Consider the following 18,833-nt stretch of genomic DNA (forward strand, 5'->3'; position numbering starts at 1 on the left):
AAAATGGATGAAATACATGAACAGAAATGACCCTGAGGGGAAAAAAAAGAAAAAAAGAAATGCAGGCGGACCATAAAGATGCTGCTATGACACCAACTGTGGGAGGGGACAGGGACAGGAGCCAGGCACACGGAGCGGTGCCGGGAGACAGCACAACGCATGTTTTCATGAATTTTATTGAGACTGTAATCCTCATACCAGAAAAGGCACCCTTTTAATCCAGGGGACTTAGTATGTTCACCAAGCGTGTCGCCGTCACCTCTCTCTAGCTTTAGAACCTTCCATCCACACCCACAGCAGCCATCTCTCCCCCTCCAGTCCGTCTTCAGGACGTGCAGGACCTGGAGGGTTCACGCCATCGGAACCACAGCGCGTGGCCTCCTGTGTCCCTGCCACTGAGCACAGCATCCGAGTCCTCGGGAGGTGGCGGGCGGAGTGCTCCGTCCCGTGACGGCTGAACCACATGCCCCTGGTGCTGTGGCTGCACCACATTCACTTGCCCACTCGCCTGGCGACAGGCACTGAGCTGTTTCCACCGCCTGGGTGTGACGGTGTTGGTGAACACCCGGAACGTGGTCCCCAGCCGACATGCGCGCTTCCTTCCCCTGGTGATGTAGCTGGTAGCAGCAGCATCGCCGGGTTTTTAGGAAGCTCCGCAGGGAACAGACTCTTCCAGAGTGGCTGCCCGTCTCCATCCCCCTCCTCGGGAACAGCTGCCATGGCCTGTCTGCCGGGGTAGCCGGCCTGGGTGTGAGGTGGATGTCACTGCGGTCCATGTGCACGTCCCTGATGGCTACTGACCGGGTGGGAGTGCCGGCATCGGGCAATGAGACGCCGCAGCCCCGCTGGCCAATAAGCTAGGGAGTGATACAGAGGACGCCAGGGAGCTGTGCAGCGCACGGAGGTCACTGCGTCTGCGAAGGGGTGGCCGGACATGAGAGCATGCGAGAGAGCAGGTGCAGGGAGGGAAGTGCGAAGCTCCGCTGTCTCCCGGAGGCACAATAAGCACGTGTTCTTGCATCCAAACACCACAGCGGCTAAGTGAAAGCAGGGCTACCCAGCGCGGAGGAGAGGACGGAAGACACAGATGGAGGCAGCCTCAGTGGGTGCCCTGCTTGTGCACTTCTGGCTTTGGAATCCTGGGTGTGTTTTACATAGTTTTAAAAATCAAACTTCAAGCTAGAAAAACAAGTTAATCTGCCGACATACGAAAGGAAGAAAACTTGCTTCACAGGATTAGGCTGGTGCTGGGACTTCACATCTCGGTGAGAGGTGCCCTGAGCTCACAGACACCACGGGACCTTTCATGCACTCGGCCTCTGAGCAGGCCGAGGCGGCACTGCTGTCTGAACCGTTCTTTTTTTTTTTTTTTTTTAATTTTAAATAAATCTTTATTGTTCATATTACAAATGTTCCTCACTTTTTCCCCCCTCCTTTGCTCCAATCCTCCAGGTTCCCACCCCACCCTCTGCCCTTTCCCCACCCCACATTGTCCTCATCCATAGGTGCACATTTTATGTTCAGTCTCTTCCCGCACCCCCCACTCCCCTTTTCCCCAAGAATCGTCAGTCCACTCCCCTTCCATACCTCTGATTCTGTTATATTCACCAGTTAATATTGTTCATCAGATTTTTTAATTCCCTTGGTTTTTAGATTCACTTGTTGATAGTTATGTATTTGTTGTTCTTAATTTTTATCTTTATTTTCTTCCTCTTCCTAAAGAACCCCCTTCAGCAATTCATTTAATTCTGATTTGGCGGTTATGAACTCCTTTAGCTTTTTTTTTATTTGTGAAGCTCTTTATCTGGCCTTCGATTCTGAGTGATAGCTTTGCTGGGTAGAGTATTTTTGGCTGTAGGTTCTTGTTATTCATCACCTTGAATATTTCTTGCCATTCCTGTCTGGCCTGCATGATTTCTGTTGAGAAATCAGCTGACAATCCTATGGGTGCTCCTTTATAGGTAACTACCTGCTTTTCTCTTGCTGCTTTTAATATTCTCTTTGTCTTTTGCTCTTGGAATTTTAATTATGATGTGTCTTGGTGTGGTCTTTGGATTCCTTTTGTTTGCGGTTCTGTGCACTTCCTGGACTTGTAAGTATAATTCTTTCACCAGGTGGGGGAAGTTTCCTGTCACTATTTCTTCCAAAATGTTTTCGGTATCTTGCTCTCTCTCTTCTTCTGGGACCCCCATAATTCTGATGTTGGTTCGCTTGAAGTTGTCCTAGAGGTTTCTTACATTATTTTCAACTTTCTGGATTCTCTTGTCTTCTTGCTTTTGTGGAGGAGTGTCTTCTGGGTCTTTATGTTCCAAATCTTTGACTTTTTTTTTTTTTTTTTAGTTTGCAAGTAATTTAAAACTTTCATTTAAATAATGACCAATTTACAAGGGATGTAACTACGTTGTTGAAATACTTAAGCTGGTGATACATAACAACTGAATGCAATGAATGAACCCTAAGTAGATCCTGAATAAATTTATTTATTTTATTGATTTAAAAAAAATTATTATCTGTGTACATATTTTATCATTGGCCTCCCCTCTCCCCCCCAAATCTTTGACTTGATTCTTGTGATCTTCCATTCTGTTTTTAGGACTCTGTATAATATTTTTTATTTCAGACACTGTATTTTTTTATTTTTTTATTTTTATTTTATTGAATTTTTACAGAAAGGAAGAGAGGGATAGAGAGTTATTATATCTAGTAATAATTAATGTCGTTTTCTAATACTTTTTAAATCGAATTTATTTAAACAATACAACAAAATTTAATCAACAATATAGTTGCCGTTGTTTTCTACTACTTGTGCCCAACACTCAGGAAGCATTTTAATCCCTCTGTTGTAAAATTCTTGTGATTTTGATGCAAAAAATTCGGTCAATGCATTTTTGAGGCATTCTTCATTATTAAATTTTTTTCCAAGAAGAAAGTTTTGCAAAGAACGAAACAAATGGTAATCGGAAGGGGCAATATCAGGAGAATATGCAGGTTGAGGGAGAACTTCCCATTCCAACTGGCGCAGTTTTTCAGCAGCGATTCTTGCAGTATGCGGTCGTGCGTTATCGTGGTGAAGAATTACGCCCTTCCGATTAATCAGCGCGGGTTCTTTTTCTCTTAAAGCTTGGGCTAACCTTTCCAATTGGGCACTATACACTGCACTTGTAATGGTTTGGGTAGATGGTAAAAGTTCATAATGAAGAATTCCTTTAAAATTCCACCAAACACACAACATCACTTTTTTCGCATGCAAGTCAGGTTTTGGCGTGGGCTGCGGAGCCTCATTTTTGTCCAACCATTGAGGCCGCCTTTTCAAATTAACATACAGCACCCATTCTTCATCTCCGGTAACAATTTGCTCTAAAAACGGCAAACGGTTTTGACGAGAGAGGAGCGAACTGCAAATTGTGACTCTTTGATTACGGTTGTTGTCGGTCAACTCATGAGGAACCCATTTTCCAAACTTTTGGACTTTGCCAAGTGCACGCAATTGATTGGAAATTGTTTTTTGTGAACAATTTAAAGTTGTCGCAAGCTCTTGTTGGGTAATTTGAGGATTTTGCACCAAAAGAGCTTGAAGAGCTTCTTGATCAAAATTGGACACACGGCCTCGACCACTCTTGTCATCTAACGAAAAATTTCCCTCGCGAAATTTCTCAAACCAACGCTGGCATTTTCTGGCGCTAACTGCATCTTGACCAAGAGCACTACAGATGTTTTTTGCAGCCTCACTTCTTTTCTTCCTAATTGGAACTCGTAAAGCATGCAGTGCCGAATATGCTCTTCATCTGCCATCTTCTTAGCCCTAGTTTTGCAACAAAAACCAAACCAAACACAAACTTTTTCAAGCAAAACTTGTTAATTGCACTTCACACGTTCTGTAGATACCACGTGTTTGAAGGTTATGTCAATACAAGTCAACGCCAAGCAAGATTTTAAACGAATGTTTAAAAACGACATCAATTATTACTAGACCCGATAGAAACATCAATGAGAATCATCGATCAGCTGCCTCCTTCACACCCCCTACCGGGGATGCGCCCGCAAGCAATGTACATGCCCCTGACCGGAATTGAACCCGGGACCTTTCAGTCCACAGGCCGATGCTCTATCCACTGAGCCAAACCGGTTTGGGCCACTGTATTCTTTATTTCTAGTTAATCCCTTTTTATTTCTAGTTGATCCCTTTTCATATCCTCATAAGTCTCGTTTATTTTATTGGCCTCTTCTAAGAAATTCTTAAAAAAAACTTATAAGCGTGGTTTTAAACTCTATATCCAGTTGCTTGTTGTCCTCCACTTCTTTCGTTTGTAATCTGTTTCCTTGTCTCCATTATTTTTGCAGCTTCCCTGAGTTGGTAGGGTGGCTTTGTGTGCTAAGGTGTCCTATATGGTTCAGTGGGTCAGTCTCCCAGTTACCTGAGGTGGACACTCTTGGTGTACCCCTTTGTGGACTGTGTGTTCCGCCTTGTGGTAGTTAAGTCTTGATTGCTGTTGGTATCGCTGGGAGGAACTGACCTTCAGGCCAATCGGTTGTGAGGATCAGCTGTGTCTATGCCAGGAGACAACCTTATTCGACTAGACTTGGAAAATTGCAAAAGCCTCTGTGTTCAGCTTGGATGGGGTGGAGTTTCAGGGTGGAGCCTACAGCCTTGGCTTCCTGTCAGCCCTGCCCTATGAGTTCCTGAGTCTCAGTGTTCCTCAGTGTCCTTTGGTACTTGCTGCAAGCACCTCTGAAAGGTGCCCTTGAGTTTCGCCTGCTACCAGACAGTCTAGTCTCTCCCCCAATGAGCCCGGAACTAGGGTTCAATGCAGTTGGAAGTCGGGTTGGAAGTAGGATTCAGTGCAGCCCGGAGCTTTTGTCTCATTCCTGCTAGGGCAATCCAGTGGCACAGTCTACAGTCCATCCTCTGTGCGCAATGTGTGCACCTCCGGGGCTCTGCCTTTCGCTGTTCCCCTGAGTTTCCACCTTACAGCCTAGAATCCCTCCGTATGAGCCTGGGTCCCCAGGGTCTCGCCCAGAACTGGGGTTCAGTGCAGTCGGAACTGGGGCTCAGCACAGTCCGGAGCTTTTATCTCCTTCCCACTAAGGAATGCCAGCCAAGCACTCAGCCTCCCTCCTCTCTGGCTCCGTCCTCCCCCCACGTGCGCTCCGTGTCTCCGTACCTTAGGCTTTTACAGCTCCTCTGATTTTCCTTCTGGTTTTCTCTTTCCTTCTAGTTGTAGAATTTCCAGTCAGTCAACTTTCCTCTAGTTCTGGAAATGTCATTTTGTATATTAGTTGTATTTTTTTTTTTTTGAAATTGTTGTATGAGGCTGCAGTTAGGTGTTTACCTATGCCGCCATCTTGGTTTCTCTCTTGACCGTTATTTCTAAATTCAGGCTAAAGTAGCGGGCAATTCATCATTAGGAACCAAGCTTTTCAGCATAAAAAAGTTAATTTTACATTTCAATTAGAAACAGTTAGCATGTATTCATGAGACATTTTTTTTCCCTAAAAGCATTTGCTCCCGAGCTGTCACTCCTTCTGAAAGGCCCAGAAGCTGACAAGCACCAGCTGCACGGTCACAGAGCCCCTGTCCCGGAGGCCAGCTCCCCAGGGCCTGGGGGAAAGAATTCTCAGATATACTAAATGGGCACGATGTTCTCTGAAGGAAGTAAAATCACCGCTGAAAACCGAAGCAGAAGCAGAAATAAGTGACGGTCACCCCAGACGCGGTGGGACTGGATATGCTTCCCTAGATAAAGACTTGTCATTCACACCAATGAATTAGGAAATGAGACAAATAAGTTCTTATAGAAATTCATTTAATGTTAAGTGACCTATGACAAGCAGGTCACTTAAGAATGATACAGGGCAGCCCTAACTGGTGTGGCTCAGTGGATAGTGCTGGCCTGCAGATTGAAGGTTCCTGGGTTCGATTCTGGTCAAAGGCACAGGCCCGGATTGTGGGCTCAATCCCCAGTGGGGGGCGTGCACGAGGCAGCCAATCAAAGATTGTCTCTCATCATCGATGTTTCTATCTCCCTCTCCATCTCCCTTCCTCTGTGACATCATAAAAAACAAAAACAAAACAAAAAAACACACACAAAAAAAGACGACACAGGACAAGGTCACGTGGAGGGCAGAGCGGAACCCTGGGGAGTGAGGGGGCCTCGGTGACTGCAGCTTGCGTTCACTGCTGCGCGGAGCTCGTGGGGGGCAGGGAACAGTTAGGGCATTAACCGTTCCTTCCGTTCGCACTTCGTAAAACACGTTGTTTTTTCACGCGGCGTGTTGGGAACGGCGCCAGCCCGGGGTGAGTCACGGCGGCAGCTCCGGTGAGGAGCGAGCTGTCAGGCCTCCCAGCGAGCACCCAGCCAGACAGCCATCTGCACAACGCACACGCACCCAGGCAGGTGTGCCCAGGCTGCCGGCTGGTCGCTAACCATTCTCCCACCCTGGCCAGCAGCCTCAGAGCTCGCCCCCTCCTGCCTCTGAGCTCCTGGGCCATGGGCAGGCTGAGAGGAAACAGCCTCATTGTTCGGGCTGTTCTCCGGCAGAACGGAAACCAAAGGAAAACCAAACCCGAAGAGGTGCCGGCCCCGCTGCCCGACTCCGCACACACAGGACACATGGGACGGAGCCTGACCCGTCGGGTCCGGGCCTGACACTGCGCCTCCAGCAGCACAGAGGGCCCGGCGTCGTGCTGACGGGGTCCACGGGGGCAACAGGGCAGGCTTCTTGGGGACGAGGTGTCCTCGGACATGGCCATGCTGGGCGCTCCGCACCCTCGGGGCATCCCCGACTCCTCTGCGCCTGCCCGGTGCCTGCTGATGCGGAGCTGTGTTCAGGGCGCGGCCACCCCACCTTTGGCATTCCGCCACGGCCACTCTGAGCAGCGATTCCTCAGATAACGCGTCCCTGGGCCTTAATTTTTGTTTTCTCCACAGTGTTTTCTAAGATGCTAACTTTCCATGTAGACGGAGAACAGCTTTCCAGTTTGACCACATGCAGCGCTCGGTGCAGCCGCGGGCGTCTGAGGCCGCTCTGTGCTGGGGCCAGGACCCAGCCGGGGAAGTGCCTTTCTCCTCGCCGCTTGCTGTCCGTGTTCACTGTGAACGTCACACTCTGTCAAATGCCTTCGCTCTGCCCACTGAGCTCATCCTCTCTCCATCCCCTTTGCTTCCGTTAATGCTCACTGGTGCTTCATTTTGTGATGTGGACTCAACAGCGCCATTGTTGTTAGCAATGCTCTTCACTTTATATAGGACACATCAGTTAATATTTTGAAAAAATAGTTTTCGTTCATAATTCTGTTAACGTTTGTTTCTGTAGCTTGGTTTTTCTTGTAAAGCTTTGTCTGGATGATATACAGACAAATGCACCGCTGGCTTCATAAAATGGGCTGGGAAGTATTCCCTCCTCCCTTGTTTCTTAAAGAGAAACACGGGCACGTTTTCCTTCTCAGGTGATTCAGAGACTCGCCACCGAAGCAAGGCGCGCTGGAGATTTGGTGGCGGGAGCTTTTAATTACAAACTCATTTTCTAAAACGTTGGCTACGGAGATTTCCTCTTTACTCTTGATTTGGTGCCAACGCTGGGATGTGAGGACTCACTGGAGACCACTTCCAACACCGTGCACGGCCGCCAGCTGCACATGCCGCTGGCATCTGGGCACCTGCGCTCTCCTGCATTTATTCTACACCCATGTAAACCTCAACATACACGCCACGCCTGCCATGAATGCATCAAAGAGCCAATCATATTTTAGACAACCAAAAAGCGAGGGGGAAGGTGTTTTATTTTTACCTACATATTTGATTTCTTCGTTTGAATCAGATTCACCCTGTTCGTCCTTGAACGTTTATTACAGCACAGTTCTGCTGGCACATTCTCTTTCCCTCTGACGCCTGGGAATCTCTTTATTCTGCCCTCAGCAAAGGAAGGGTAGGGAGGGCCGGAGTGACACGCCCAGAAGGGAGAAGCCAAGGGCGCGGAGGTTAAGAGTTTGTGCAGTAAATGCAAGAAGGCATCCATGTTTCAGCCACCAGAGCTCAGCTGTGAGCGGGCCTACAACAGCCAGGAGGAAAGAGAGGCCAAGGAGAGTGAGACCCAATGCCACAGCCACCACCTGCCTCAGGTGCACCACAGACCCGGAGCCGGAGCCAACACCCTTCCCGGCGCCAGGCCGCAGCGGCCTGCTGTGGTGACGTGCGGGCGGGCTGCCAGCAGAAGCCCTGGGACAGCTCGATCCCTGACTGGGGAGCAGGCTTGCACCAGCCCGTGCCCCGCTCACTGATTTTAGGAGGTGAGGCAGATCAGCGACCTGTCCTGGGCTCCTGAACCCCAACAGGCGGCAGCTGCTCCGAGGACCCGCCGAGCAGGCCCAGGTGCGATGGAGCAGAATGAAGGTCGAGAGAGCAATTTCTTCGAGTTTCAGCTCACACGGGCAGAGCACTTGACTTTAATTTAAAATGAAATGTCATCCTTGGATTTTAGTATTTCCCTGGGAATTTGATTAATGAGATAGAATTAATATTCAAATATAGGGTATCTCTTGTGGGCATTTTATTACTACAGTGAATTTAGGCCTTTCACTGCAGTATCTTAATATGGAATGAATCCTGCCTCGAGGTCAAAGTGATTTGGGGGTTAATTTGATTCATGTATTTGTCTAACCCACTTAGGAGCCCCCTGGGGGCTGCAGCGGCCGGGGAGGGTGGCTGCTGGAGGCGGGAGCTCCTCTCCCCGCACAGAAAGGATGCGGAGGCAGAAGCTGTGGATGGAGCTGAGGAACACACTGCTCCTTGGTCCAGGGGTGCCTTGGTCCCAGCTCATGGGCCTTGGGGTGATGGTCCAGGCACATACACGCATGTGCATGTATGTACTGTAAAAGCTCCATAGGTGGCCCAGTAGGGTAGAATATAGCCTTGAAGTCAGGAAAATAATTTCAATCTTTTTCAAAGTGTAAAATGAGCCTCAAGGCTTTATGCAGGGGAATGAAATCATCAGCTTGGACCTTTAAGAAGATGCCCTGCTGCCCAGTAAAGAGGCTGGAGGAGGGGCTGTGGCAGCGAGACCTGCAAGGCGGCGCCACGGTCAGAGCTGAGCGGTGGCACCCGCCAGGCCTGCGGGTGCTGTGGGGCGGAGGAAGAGGCCGGCGTGAGATGGGGTTATGGTACATCAGGAGGAACTGACTTCAATGGACACAGACACTGGGCGGTGGGGCTTGCCCGGGGTGGGAATGGCTGGGGGTGTGGGGGGGACAAATGGGGAGAAAGGAGACTGATATAAAACTTTAGAAAATAAAACAACAAAAAACACACACCGAGTTCCCGCTTGGCCCCATGTTACGGTCCTGGCACAGCTGCTTCCTCCAGCTCAGCTTCCGGCCAGGAGCTGCTGGAGGCTCGGTCTGCTCAGGCCTCCCCATCAAATTCACTGCAAACACCTTTTACAGCACCTGTCTTCCCGAACTGTGACACACTCTCCTCTCTCCAAAACAGAAAGAAAATTAACACCTGTCTTAGAGCACTAGTTAAGTATATAATTTTACCTATATGTTCCCAAAAATTCTAGGTTAGCACTTCCTAGGCGGGATTCAGGAATCTGTGTTTTAACAACTCCACCAGGTGATTCTCACGAGAGAAGGTTGGGAAACACGGCACCAGAGGATCCGGGTCCCGAAACCTCCCGAGCCCAGGCTGGGGGCTCCCGAGGACCTGACGCCTTTCTTTGGAGGCGAAGCACCCCCCGCCCCGAGGTAGGGACAGCTCTACCATGCACACCTTCTCTTTCCTCAGACCGAATATCACACACACACACACACACACACACACATTTTCAAAGTACGGCATCATTGTCAAATGTCCGCTATCGCATATCTTTCCATATAATAAAAATTCTTTGAAAAAGTGGGTTTTTTTTTTTTTTTTATGGCATACACCATTCTATTCCAAGCCACTGTAATTATTTCACCTTCACCTTCTCAGGACATCTGAATCCCTTCTAAATTTCAGCCAACAATATAATGAATATCCTTACCAAACTTTCCCCTCTATCACTGATGGTTTACTTTGGAGAAATGCCCAGAAGCACCACCAGGTGAAAGAAAACTCTTAACAATTCGCCGGCCACACGTGCCAGGCTGCCCCAAAGGGCCTCTTCCAACTTCCTGCCCCCGCAGAGCTGCCCTGCCCTCAGCAGCAGCACGGGGTCTGGAGGCGGGCACTGCCACCTGCCCCGCAGTGGAGGTCTGGGGGGTCAGGCCATCCGAACTCTCAGGAAGAGGCACCAGACAGCAGGCAGGAAAGCCTCGCCCCGTTTCCCGGTGACAGACTCACAGCACCTCGGGCCCCCATGGTCACTGCAGGGACCAGTGAGAGCCAGCACAGCCCGCCTCGCTCAGGCGAGCCGGAAGGACCGAGGAGCGTGTGGCTCCTCAGTAACGGGGGAGCCAGGGCTGGACGGCGCGTGGAAACACAGGGGCTTCTCCAGAACAGCAGGGCGAGCCTCTGAGGCCCCCCCAGGACAGGGACAGTGATCATACAAGTATGTTCAGTCCAACCACCCATGGTCCTGGAGCATCTGCACCTGAACTTGGTGCAATTTCCTCATGACTTCTTCACCAGCAGATAAGATCTGTTTAAATAACGAGTGAAGCGAGATGGCTTTAAACAAAATGGTCTATTCTGCTCTCCAGACGGAAAGAAAAGTTTGTGTCCCTGTGAGGGGGAACTGCCTCCCACGGGAGAGGGCGGGCAAGTGGGCCCCTCGGAATCACCTCGCTCCGAGCCACACCTGCTCCCCAGGCCCTGGGCGCAGCCAGGCCCAGTGGCCACCAGGTGCTCCCGCTGGAATGTGAAGCATCCCCAGGAGCCGCCAGGGAGCTCAGAGGCTGCGGAGCGTGTCCCTAAGGGCGCCACACCCAGTGCAGCCGTAGCTCCCACCCCAGCCTTCTCAGCTCTCACAGCCGGGAGCCCCGAGCAGGCCGGCTCTCCTCTGGGCCACGGGAAGGCAGAGAGCCACCGGCCCGGCTGCAGGGGCAGGAAGCGGGCACAGCGAGGGCCCTCCAGGAGGACGCTGTGCTCAGTGAGATGGCTGGTGTCGGCCCCGCCCCGCCCTCCCCTTCCCGCCCCCGGCATGTGTGCTGCATTCTTCCTCAAAAACCTTGAAACTCGCTGAACCACAGCTGTCGTTTCTTTAAGATAGCTTATTTAAGCAAAATGAGAGAAGCTGACCAGTGACTGAGGAGCAAAAAATATGGATCCCAAAGTGCATTTATCGCGAATGCGCTCGCGTGCGGTGACTTGAAGCCTCCCGAGTCCCATGAGGCCAGACAGGATGCCGGGACCCCCGAGCCCCAAGTCCGCAGGGAAAGGAAGATGCTCCCCCCGAAAGCGGCGTCGGCATGTCTGTGCCCACGCAGAGCTCTGTGCAGACTCACAGAACACACGTCACGTTTCCAGAGAGGCGCACATTTACCACGGACATGATCCCGCCTGGACCCTCCTAAATCTCTAGTTCTGTTTTTTGCCAAATTTGGGACCGTTTTTTTGAAACATTTTCTGGCTGCATTCTCTTTCCTGTCTCCTCTGGGAGTCTGGCGACAGACCTATCCGAGCCCTAGTGTCCCAGGGCCCTGCCATCTCCCCTGGGCCTGCCCGCACGGCCAGGGTGAACCTGAGGGGAGAGGGTGGCGGTGAAGGGTCAAAGCAGACAGCCAAGAGAGGAAAGCTGGGGCGTGGTAGGATGCTGCCCTGAGTAGAGAGACAGCGCCAGGGCCTGCGGCCGAGTCTTTATTTTATAGCCAGATTCCAGGAGGCAGAGTAAGGGCGTGGGCAAGAGTTTACAATGTTCTCACGGGTTTCAGATCTGCTCAATCCCATGCACCTGAGCTCTCCCCAGCCCGCATCACTCGGCCTCGTGGGCCCACAGGTTCGGACCCTGAGGACCTTTGGCTCTAACTGGCTGGGACTTGCACGGGGCTTTGCCATGAGGATCGTGCCCTTTCCTTGGCCCGAGGCTTGAACCCGTCCAATGCGGTAGCCGCTCTCTGTCGGAGGCTGGGTACTTCTCCCTCTGCCCGCCCGCCGCCTCCTTCCTGTCCTCTCGCTGGGCTGCGGAGCCCGAGACAGATTTTAAATGTTAACTCGGTTACGACATTGTTCAGCCTAAAATGTCCAGGTGGCTTTCCTTTCCATCTTGTTTCTCTGCTGAGATTTCCCATTTGTTCCAAGTTTCAAAACTGCTCCCTGAAACCCCCCGCCGGCGTCCCGCTTTTGTGCCACCCGGTGCCTCCTCTTCGGGGTGAGCTCCCGGGTCCTTGGTATACCCCCGATTCCTGACTGCACCCCGCATTCAGGGTGTGATGGCAGGAGCTGGACCTTGTGCGCCCTGTTCCTGCCACACGGGGTGCCGGTCCGGGCCCTCCCCCAGCCGCTCTGCCCCCGAGGTGTGCGGCCGGCCGAGGAGCCCCTCACTGCTGGGAAGAAGCAGTTTTACCCCCTCTTCCTCCCACAGGAGGCGGTCCGGCTTCCCACGCACCTCCCTGACAGCTGTTCCGGGAGGGCGGGCGGGTGCCTGGTCACAAAGGAGCGGATGCAGGTCCTGGCTCCCCACCCAGCGGGGTGAAGGCACCTCACTGTATCGGGGTGAGGGGTAGCCCTACGCTCCCTTTGCCGATGTGGGACTACATCCTCCGGGTGTTTGTCTAAAACAGGGTGGGCACCGTCTACAGTCTGTCTTGCCAAGCTGCCTTAGTTCTTGACCAGCTTCTGATGCGTCTTCCTCCCACCCCCACTGTGTTCTGGGCCAACAGCTTCTGGAACGTCAGCCAGAGGAACCTGCGCTCAGGCTGCCTCTGCCGGGCCCCCCCTCGGCCTCGCTGTCTGCTCTACAGCAGAGCTCAGGGCTGTGGTGTGTGCCCTCGGCAGTGGGGTCCAGAGAGGCGCATCTATGCCATCCGGAGCCCAAAGGGCCATTCTCAATGGGCTGTTTCCAAGAGCCACCGGACTTCCATCGGGAGGGAGAGGAGGAAGTCAGCGACGCAGGCTAGATCTCAGAAGGAAGACCAGATGCACTTGTGCAAACAATTACGACAGTTAATGTTTACTAGGCTTCCCCTGCTGCTCACACGCCATGAACCCCTGACTTACCCCTCCCGAGAGGCACTGAGGCAGGACTCCTGCTGCCCTGTTTTCCAGGGGCAGTGGGCTCACTGCGGCCCAGAGCAAGGCAGGGTGTGGGCCTAGATCACTGCCAGACTCCTGACCTCCATAGTGACGCTCTGCAGGCCACACTGTCCAACAGGCAGAGGCAGCCTGGCCTCACGTGAGAGCTGCCGGCTTCAAACACGCCCTCAGCTCAGGCTCACGGCCCACAGCTCCACACAGAGCCTGCCCTTTACCTACGCACCCTGGCTTGCTGGAGTTTCATTAATTGGGAACTCTAGAGCCATTGAAAACAGGTAATATTAAGCCTAGTAATGTCATAGACAGGTAAGATTAACTTTACATTTTTAAAGGCACCGACTTCTGATTGGTCCAACCAGAGGTAAATTATATTTTTCTACTTCTTTCTCTGTCAGTGATTTTTCAAAAACATATTGCTAATAACTAAGTATTTTAAAAATGAAAGTTCTAGAAAAATGGCATGTTTTCATATAAAATACAAGTGATTTTTATTTTCAAAAGTATATAAATCTCATTTAATCTCTACCAGATCACAAGCTACAGTTCCAAGTCTTGGTTTTCCCACTGTGATTACGTGAGGCGGTCCGAAGGGTCACTTTCCACCCCGTATGCTTCGGGGTAGATCTTTCCCAAGCTGCGGCCCAGGGCAGGCGCTATAGGAAAAGGCGCCGCCCAAACCACAGGAAGACCACGGGGCCTGCGTCACTGCCGGGCACAGGCGCGCAGGCGCACAGCGAGTCCAGCCTCGCCCAGCTCTGGAGGTTTCCCTTTTCCACCTTAAACAAACAAGCCGACAAACTAGCCTCAGCCCTCTTCCTTCCGGCCCGTCTGTAGTCTCCTGACCGTGACCCTGGACCCCAGGCCGCAGACTGGAGTGCCTGTGGCCCATCAAACGTCCTCTGCTGCAGGCAGGTCAGGGGAGGCCGTGCTGAGCAGGGAGAGGAGGACGCTGACTCCTCGGCAGACCAGGGCCTGCTCTCCCGCGCTGTGCTCTGGACTGAGAGCATGGGTCTCACAGGTGCCCGTCCCTCCCCTTGCTCTGAGCTGGGCCCAGTGACACCATTTCCTTCATGGAGACCACACGCTTCCACGGGCTGTTCTCTCGGGGCGAAGGAGCCGCGCAGTCCTCTCAGTTCTCTGGCGACTCAGTCCTCAGCCCAAACCTCAGGGCCAGTAACAGGGAGCCATACGGGTTCCAACCCAGCACTGAGGTTCCCCTCTGTCTGCACATGGAGCACAGTCCCCTCAGGATCGCTGTGCCCGTGCTCCCTGGGCTGTGCCCACAGGCACTCCTCCACGCCGCCTCGGAGCACTGCTGCCCTCCTGAGCCCAGAACAGTGCCTGACCCACCGCCGGCACACGCTATGCACGGACTGGATGGGAAAACGACGTTTGTGGAGAAGAAATTAAGGCACAAAGAGGTCACAAATCATGATCAAGGCCACAGTTACCAAGAGGCAGACAAGAGGCAGAGCTGAGACTCAATCACTGTTGGTAAACCATTTTATCAAGGGCCGGCACACTTTTTCTCTAAAGGGACAGAGAATGAATACTTTCGGCTGTGTAAGCCAGTGGGTTGTTTCTGTCGTAACTACCCAACTGTGCTGGGCAGCATGAGTAGCCATGGGCAAGACTACAGGGACAGCCATGACTGTGGCTAAATGGTTTTACTTTCAAAAACAGGCCCAGTTTGTAGTCTGCCAGCCACGCACTAAATCCTCAGAACAGGCGAGCAAAGTAGATCATGGAGAAGCACACTCAGCTACTAAGGGCTCCGCCCAGGGCCACACACGCTCATCCACGAAGCCCCCGCTCTCCCTGTGGAGACGGCAGACCTGCTTCCCTCAGAAGCTGCTTTGGGCGTTGATGCTGCGAAGCCGAGCCTCCCCCTCTGGCCTGGGAATGAGCCGGGGCAGGGCCGGGCGGAGCTGTGGCGGACAGGCAGGTGTGAAGGGTGCGCAATGGCACAGCGTGGTTAATCCACAATCTGCCTTCACCAGAGAAGCTGACCTTCCGTTAAGCACCGTGATCTGGAAACAATGCGGAGACCCCGCCCAGGGGGCGGCGGCCGGGGATTGGCCGTTCTGTTCTCGCAGGAAGCGGCCCGGCCGCAGCTAAACACTAACCTGGTTAACCGTGAGGCTGAGCACAGCGGGCGCATTAATCATCACACAGGATGAGAAAGCCAAGTATGCAGACTCGCTCCCAACTGTTTACTACTTCTGTTTTTCTTGGAACAGAAACGCATTTTATATATTATATGAACCTGTAAAAAACACATACCTGGTGAAATATTTGAACACATACTCTGTACCAAGAATATTAAACATGAAACAGTCCCTCATCATAAAAGAATTCTGAGTTCACAGAAGTTTAAGCACTCCAGCTATGGTAACCTCTCCATGCCAAATCGGAAGTGCAGGTGATGCTGCCTGGGTGATGACCTTGATCATCACAGGCAGTCCCTTATGTAACGAAGCATGGAAATCGCTCCTTTTAACTCAAAATACACTCACCCAGGCCGTGGTATTTTGTGGAAGAGCCACACTCAAGTGGCCAAAGAGCTGCAAGTGGCTCACGAGCCACAGTTTGCCAACCACTGTTATAGGGGAACCAACTTCCGTTTATGTTGCTTTCCTGTCAGCATGGCTCTTCAAATTAATTCCTCACAGGGATTCACTTTTCCTTAAAAAAAAGCAGCTTGTTAGAATTAACTGGCCAGTGACCGCCATGCGGCGGTCCAGGCTGGGCACAAACAGTCAAGTGTAAAGTGGACAGCGCCTCAGAGGCCACTCGCCCCGCACAGGCAGACACGCTAGCCATGTGACCAGGAGAACAAGACGTGTGAGCAGCGGAAGCGTGTGCAGTTCAGTGACTGCGCAGCTTCTAAATGTGTTTGTGGTTCTGGGATTGTTATTTGTTCCATCCAGAGTCTCATTTTAACAGTTCTGAATAAAGTCTTTGCTTGTTTAAAAGCATGCTTAGCTCCTCTTCATCAAAGCACGCAAGGTCTGATACCAAAAAAGAGAAAACCCTATCCGAGCTTCAATCTACCCACAAAGGCTGAGGGGGGAAAAGTCAACACAACGGCCACTGGCACAAAGGCTAACGAACAGCGAGTCCAGTTTGGTGCGGGAAGAGACAAAGCCAGACAGGCCTGGGTCAGCCAGATGCAAATAGGTGCCGGCGAGCTCCGGCCCCAGGTGGAGGCGCACACAGGGCCGGAGAGGCTGGCAGAGAAACCCTCCCACCAAGCCCTAACTGGGCACTGGCCAGTGGCGAGGCCCTGGCGTGGGCACGGCTACGGCGCTTGGACAGGTCCAGCCTCGGACCGATGAGAGGACACAGTCCTCCCGTGGCCACGTGCAGGTCCCAGCATGGAGGGCAGAGCCCCCCGGCACCGTGATAGCCAGCAGCTGTGGTTGTGAGCTTGACCCTGTGGTCCGAACACGGGCCCCCGAGCCTGATAGAGGCGGCAGGTAAACAAAGCGTGATCAGGTGCGTGTAGGTGAGAAGGATCGAAACCCAGGAGAATGCTGTAAACATCTTGGCCACGCCCCTCCTTTGTCTCGTGCATCTGCTGTAAAACAAAGACGTGGCTCGTGGGCGTGGGCACTGTCTCTCCATGAGGGAGCAGCGTCACGCCGAGACCCAGCTTCCTTTCTTGTCTGTCTGCTCTAAGCCTTCCCGTCGCCCCCTCTCAGGGCCACCCTTGACCATGCCAGCATCCGGCCCTGGGCTGGGGGGGCTGAGGAGACCTCTGCGCAGAATGGGTGCTTCACATCAGTGGGGGAAGCTGCTGGAAGGGATGGAAACGAGCCCAAGTGAAGCGGTGCCGCCTCCTCACCAGGCTCTGGAGGAGCTGCAGAGGGAGGCCATCTGTCCGGCGGGCGGAGAGGCGGGGTGGCCACTCGGCGCAATAAGCGGGAGGAGGAGCAAGGAGGCCAGGAGAGCAGGCAGAGGGCGCGGGGAGGCTGTGGCCTTGCACGCTAGGCAGCTCTGCGTCCTGCCGGCTCGGCCAGGGCCTGGGGTCCCGCAGCTCCTGCCCAAGGTGCCGTGCCCACAGCAGTAAGCAGGCCTTCGCTCACCCTCTCCATGGGCTCGGGGCCCCCAGTGAGACGCTGCCAGGGAAGCCCGCTTGGCCACAGGCTAATGGCCACAGCAAGAGGGCTGCTGCTGAGCTCAGCAGCGCCTACAAGCCGCGTCTGCTCCGGGCACCAGAAGGAAGAGGCCTGGCGGACCCCCGGCCACCGGGGCCGCACCTGGTCACGGCCGAGCCCAGCGGAGTGCGAACTCTTCCTGGGAAACTAGTCGAGTGTGAAGACACATTCGAAGTGTGTGCGTGTGTGCGCGCGCACACGTCCCTGCAGGTGTGACGAGCAGCCTAAGCACAGAACATGGTGAAAGGAGTCTGTGCTCCTGCCGGACATGGTGTCCCCGCGGCGGTCACTGTCACGGAGGTAAGGACAGCGGCCTCCTCTCGCTCCGGCGGCGGCAGCGCTCAGAGCCGGAGGGCCACGCACGCACACAGGGAAGGCAGCGGAGGACCTGCCCTGGGCCAGACAGACAGGCCCATCGCGGGACACGCAAAGGGAGGCTGACCCAGAACTGGCTCGGAGATGCTCAGCCAGGCCAGTGCGGAGGAGACCATGACCGGTTTACCTCAGGAGCCGGCACGGTGGCAGCTGGTAAGAGCATAATGCTGCCCTTTGTGCATACGTTCTGTTATTCGGCTCACTCAAACCACACACTGAAGGAAGAACATGTGTTTAAACAGGACTTTTTTTAAATGAGAAAAACCTGGGAGTCAGAGACTCTTAAAGGCTTACCTGGCCCTCCACCTGCTTAAAACCGGGACCACACCTACCCCAGCCCAGACAGATGTGGTTTTGTAAAAAGCCAGATCAGACTTTAATCCATTTAAGTACAGTTTCACCCTGACTGCACTTAATCAGCCTTCTGTTTTAGAGAACATTTAAAAAATATCTCCATCATCGGGGCCTACATTTCCCCCCAACTTTAATTAAAGACCACTTAGACAAGCAACCAACTCCTGCTACTCCCGGGGGTGTAGCTTTAAACAGGTTTTTATGTAATTACTAATAATGACTGGGCAAAAGCAGGAAGAGGTGTATGATAACAATAGAGCAATGAATTACATAAAATATTCTATGCCCTGGATTCAGGTTCACAAAAGGGGAATGTTTCCTAGCACCCATTATTCCAATGCTTCACTACACTAACCTGTACCCTTTAAAGGGGTTTGTAGCTGTTCTATTGCATCATCCTTTCAGCAATGATCATTTTTGTGCCACGCTTCCTGTAAAGGTTACAGGGAAATCAGCAGCCGCTGTGGCATTGCATAGGAACGCAGACGTGACTGAGAAAGGATCTGGTTCAGAATCCTCACTATCCTGCCTAAAGAGGCACAAAACACGGCCCAGGGCCGGCATTGCGCTGGGCCTGGGCCGGAGAGGGAGCGTAAGGAGTGAAAGCAGGGCTGCAGCCTCGGGGTTTGAAATGGTTTTTAGTCTCTGCTCTCAATCACCAACATAAAGACGCTAAGTAGTAGGCAGGCCTTGAAATAAGAATCGAACTTCCCCAACAGGTGACAATAATCAGGGACACAGCCCCAGCCCCAAGTCCCAAAGAGAAAAAGGC

The 18,833-nt window shown here is 52.6% G+C and overlaps 1 protein-coding gene across 1 annotated transcript in view; it reads right to left on the bottom strand.

Annotated features, from left to right (window-relative positions):
- The window catches only part of ATXN10 (ataxin 10), a 110,865-nt gene that overhangs the window by 16,985 nt on the left and 75,047 nt on the right, over nt 1-18,833 (bottom strand). The window lies entirely within an intron of this gene.

Source organism: Pipistrellus kuhlii, unplaced genomic scaffold (genome assembly GCF_014108245.1).
Source record: "Pipistrellus kuhlii isolate mPipKuh1 unplaced genomic scaffold, mPipKuh1.p scaffold_m20_p_64, whole genome shotgun sequence".
NCBI lineage: Eukaryota > Metazoa > Chordata > Mammalia > Chiroptera > Vespertilionidae > Pipistrellus > Pipistrellus kuhlii.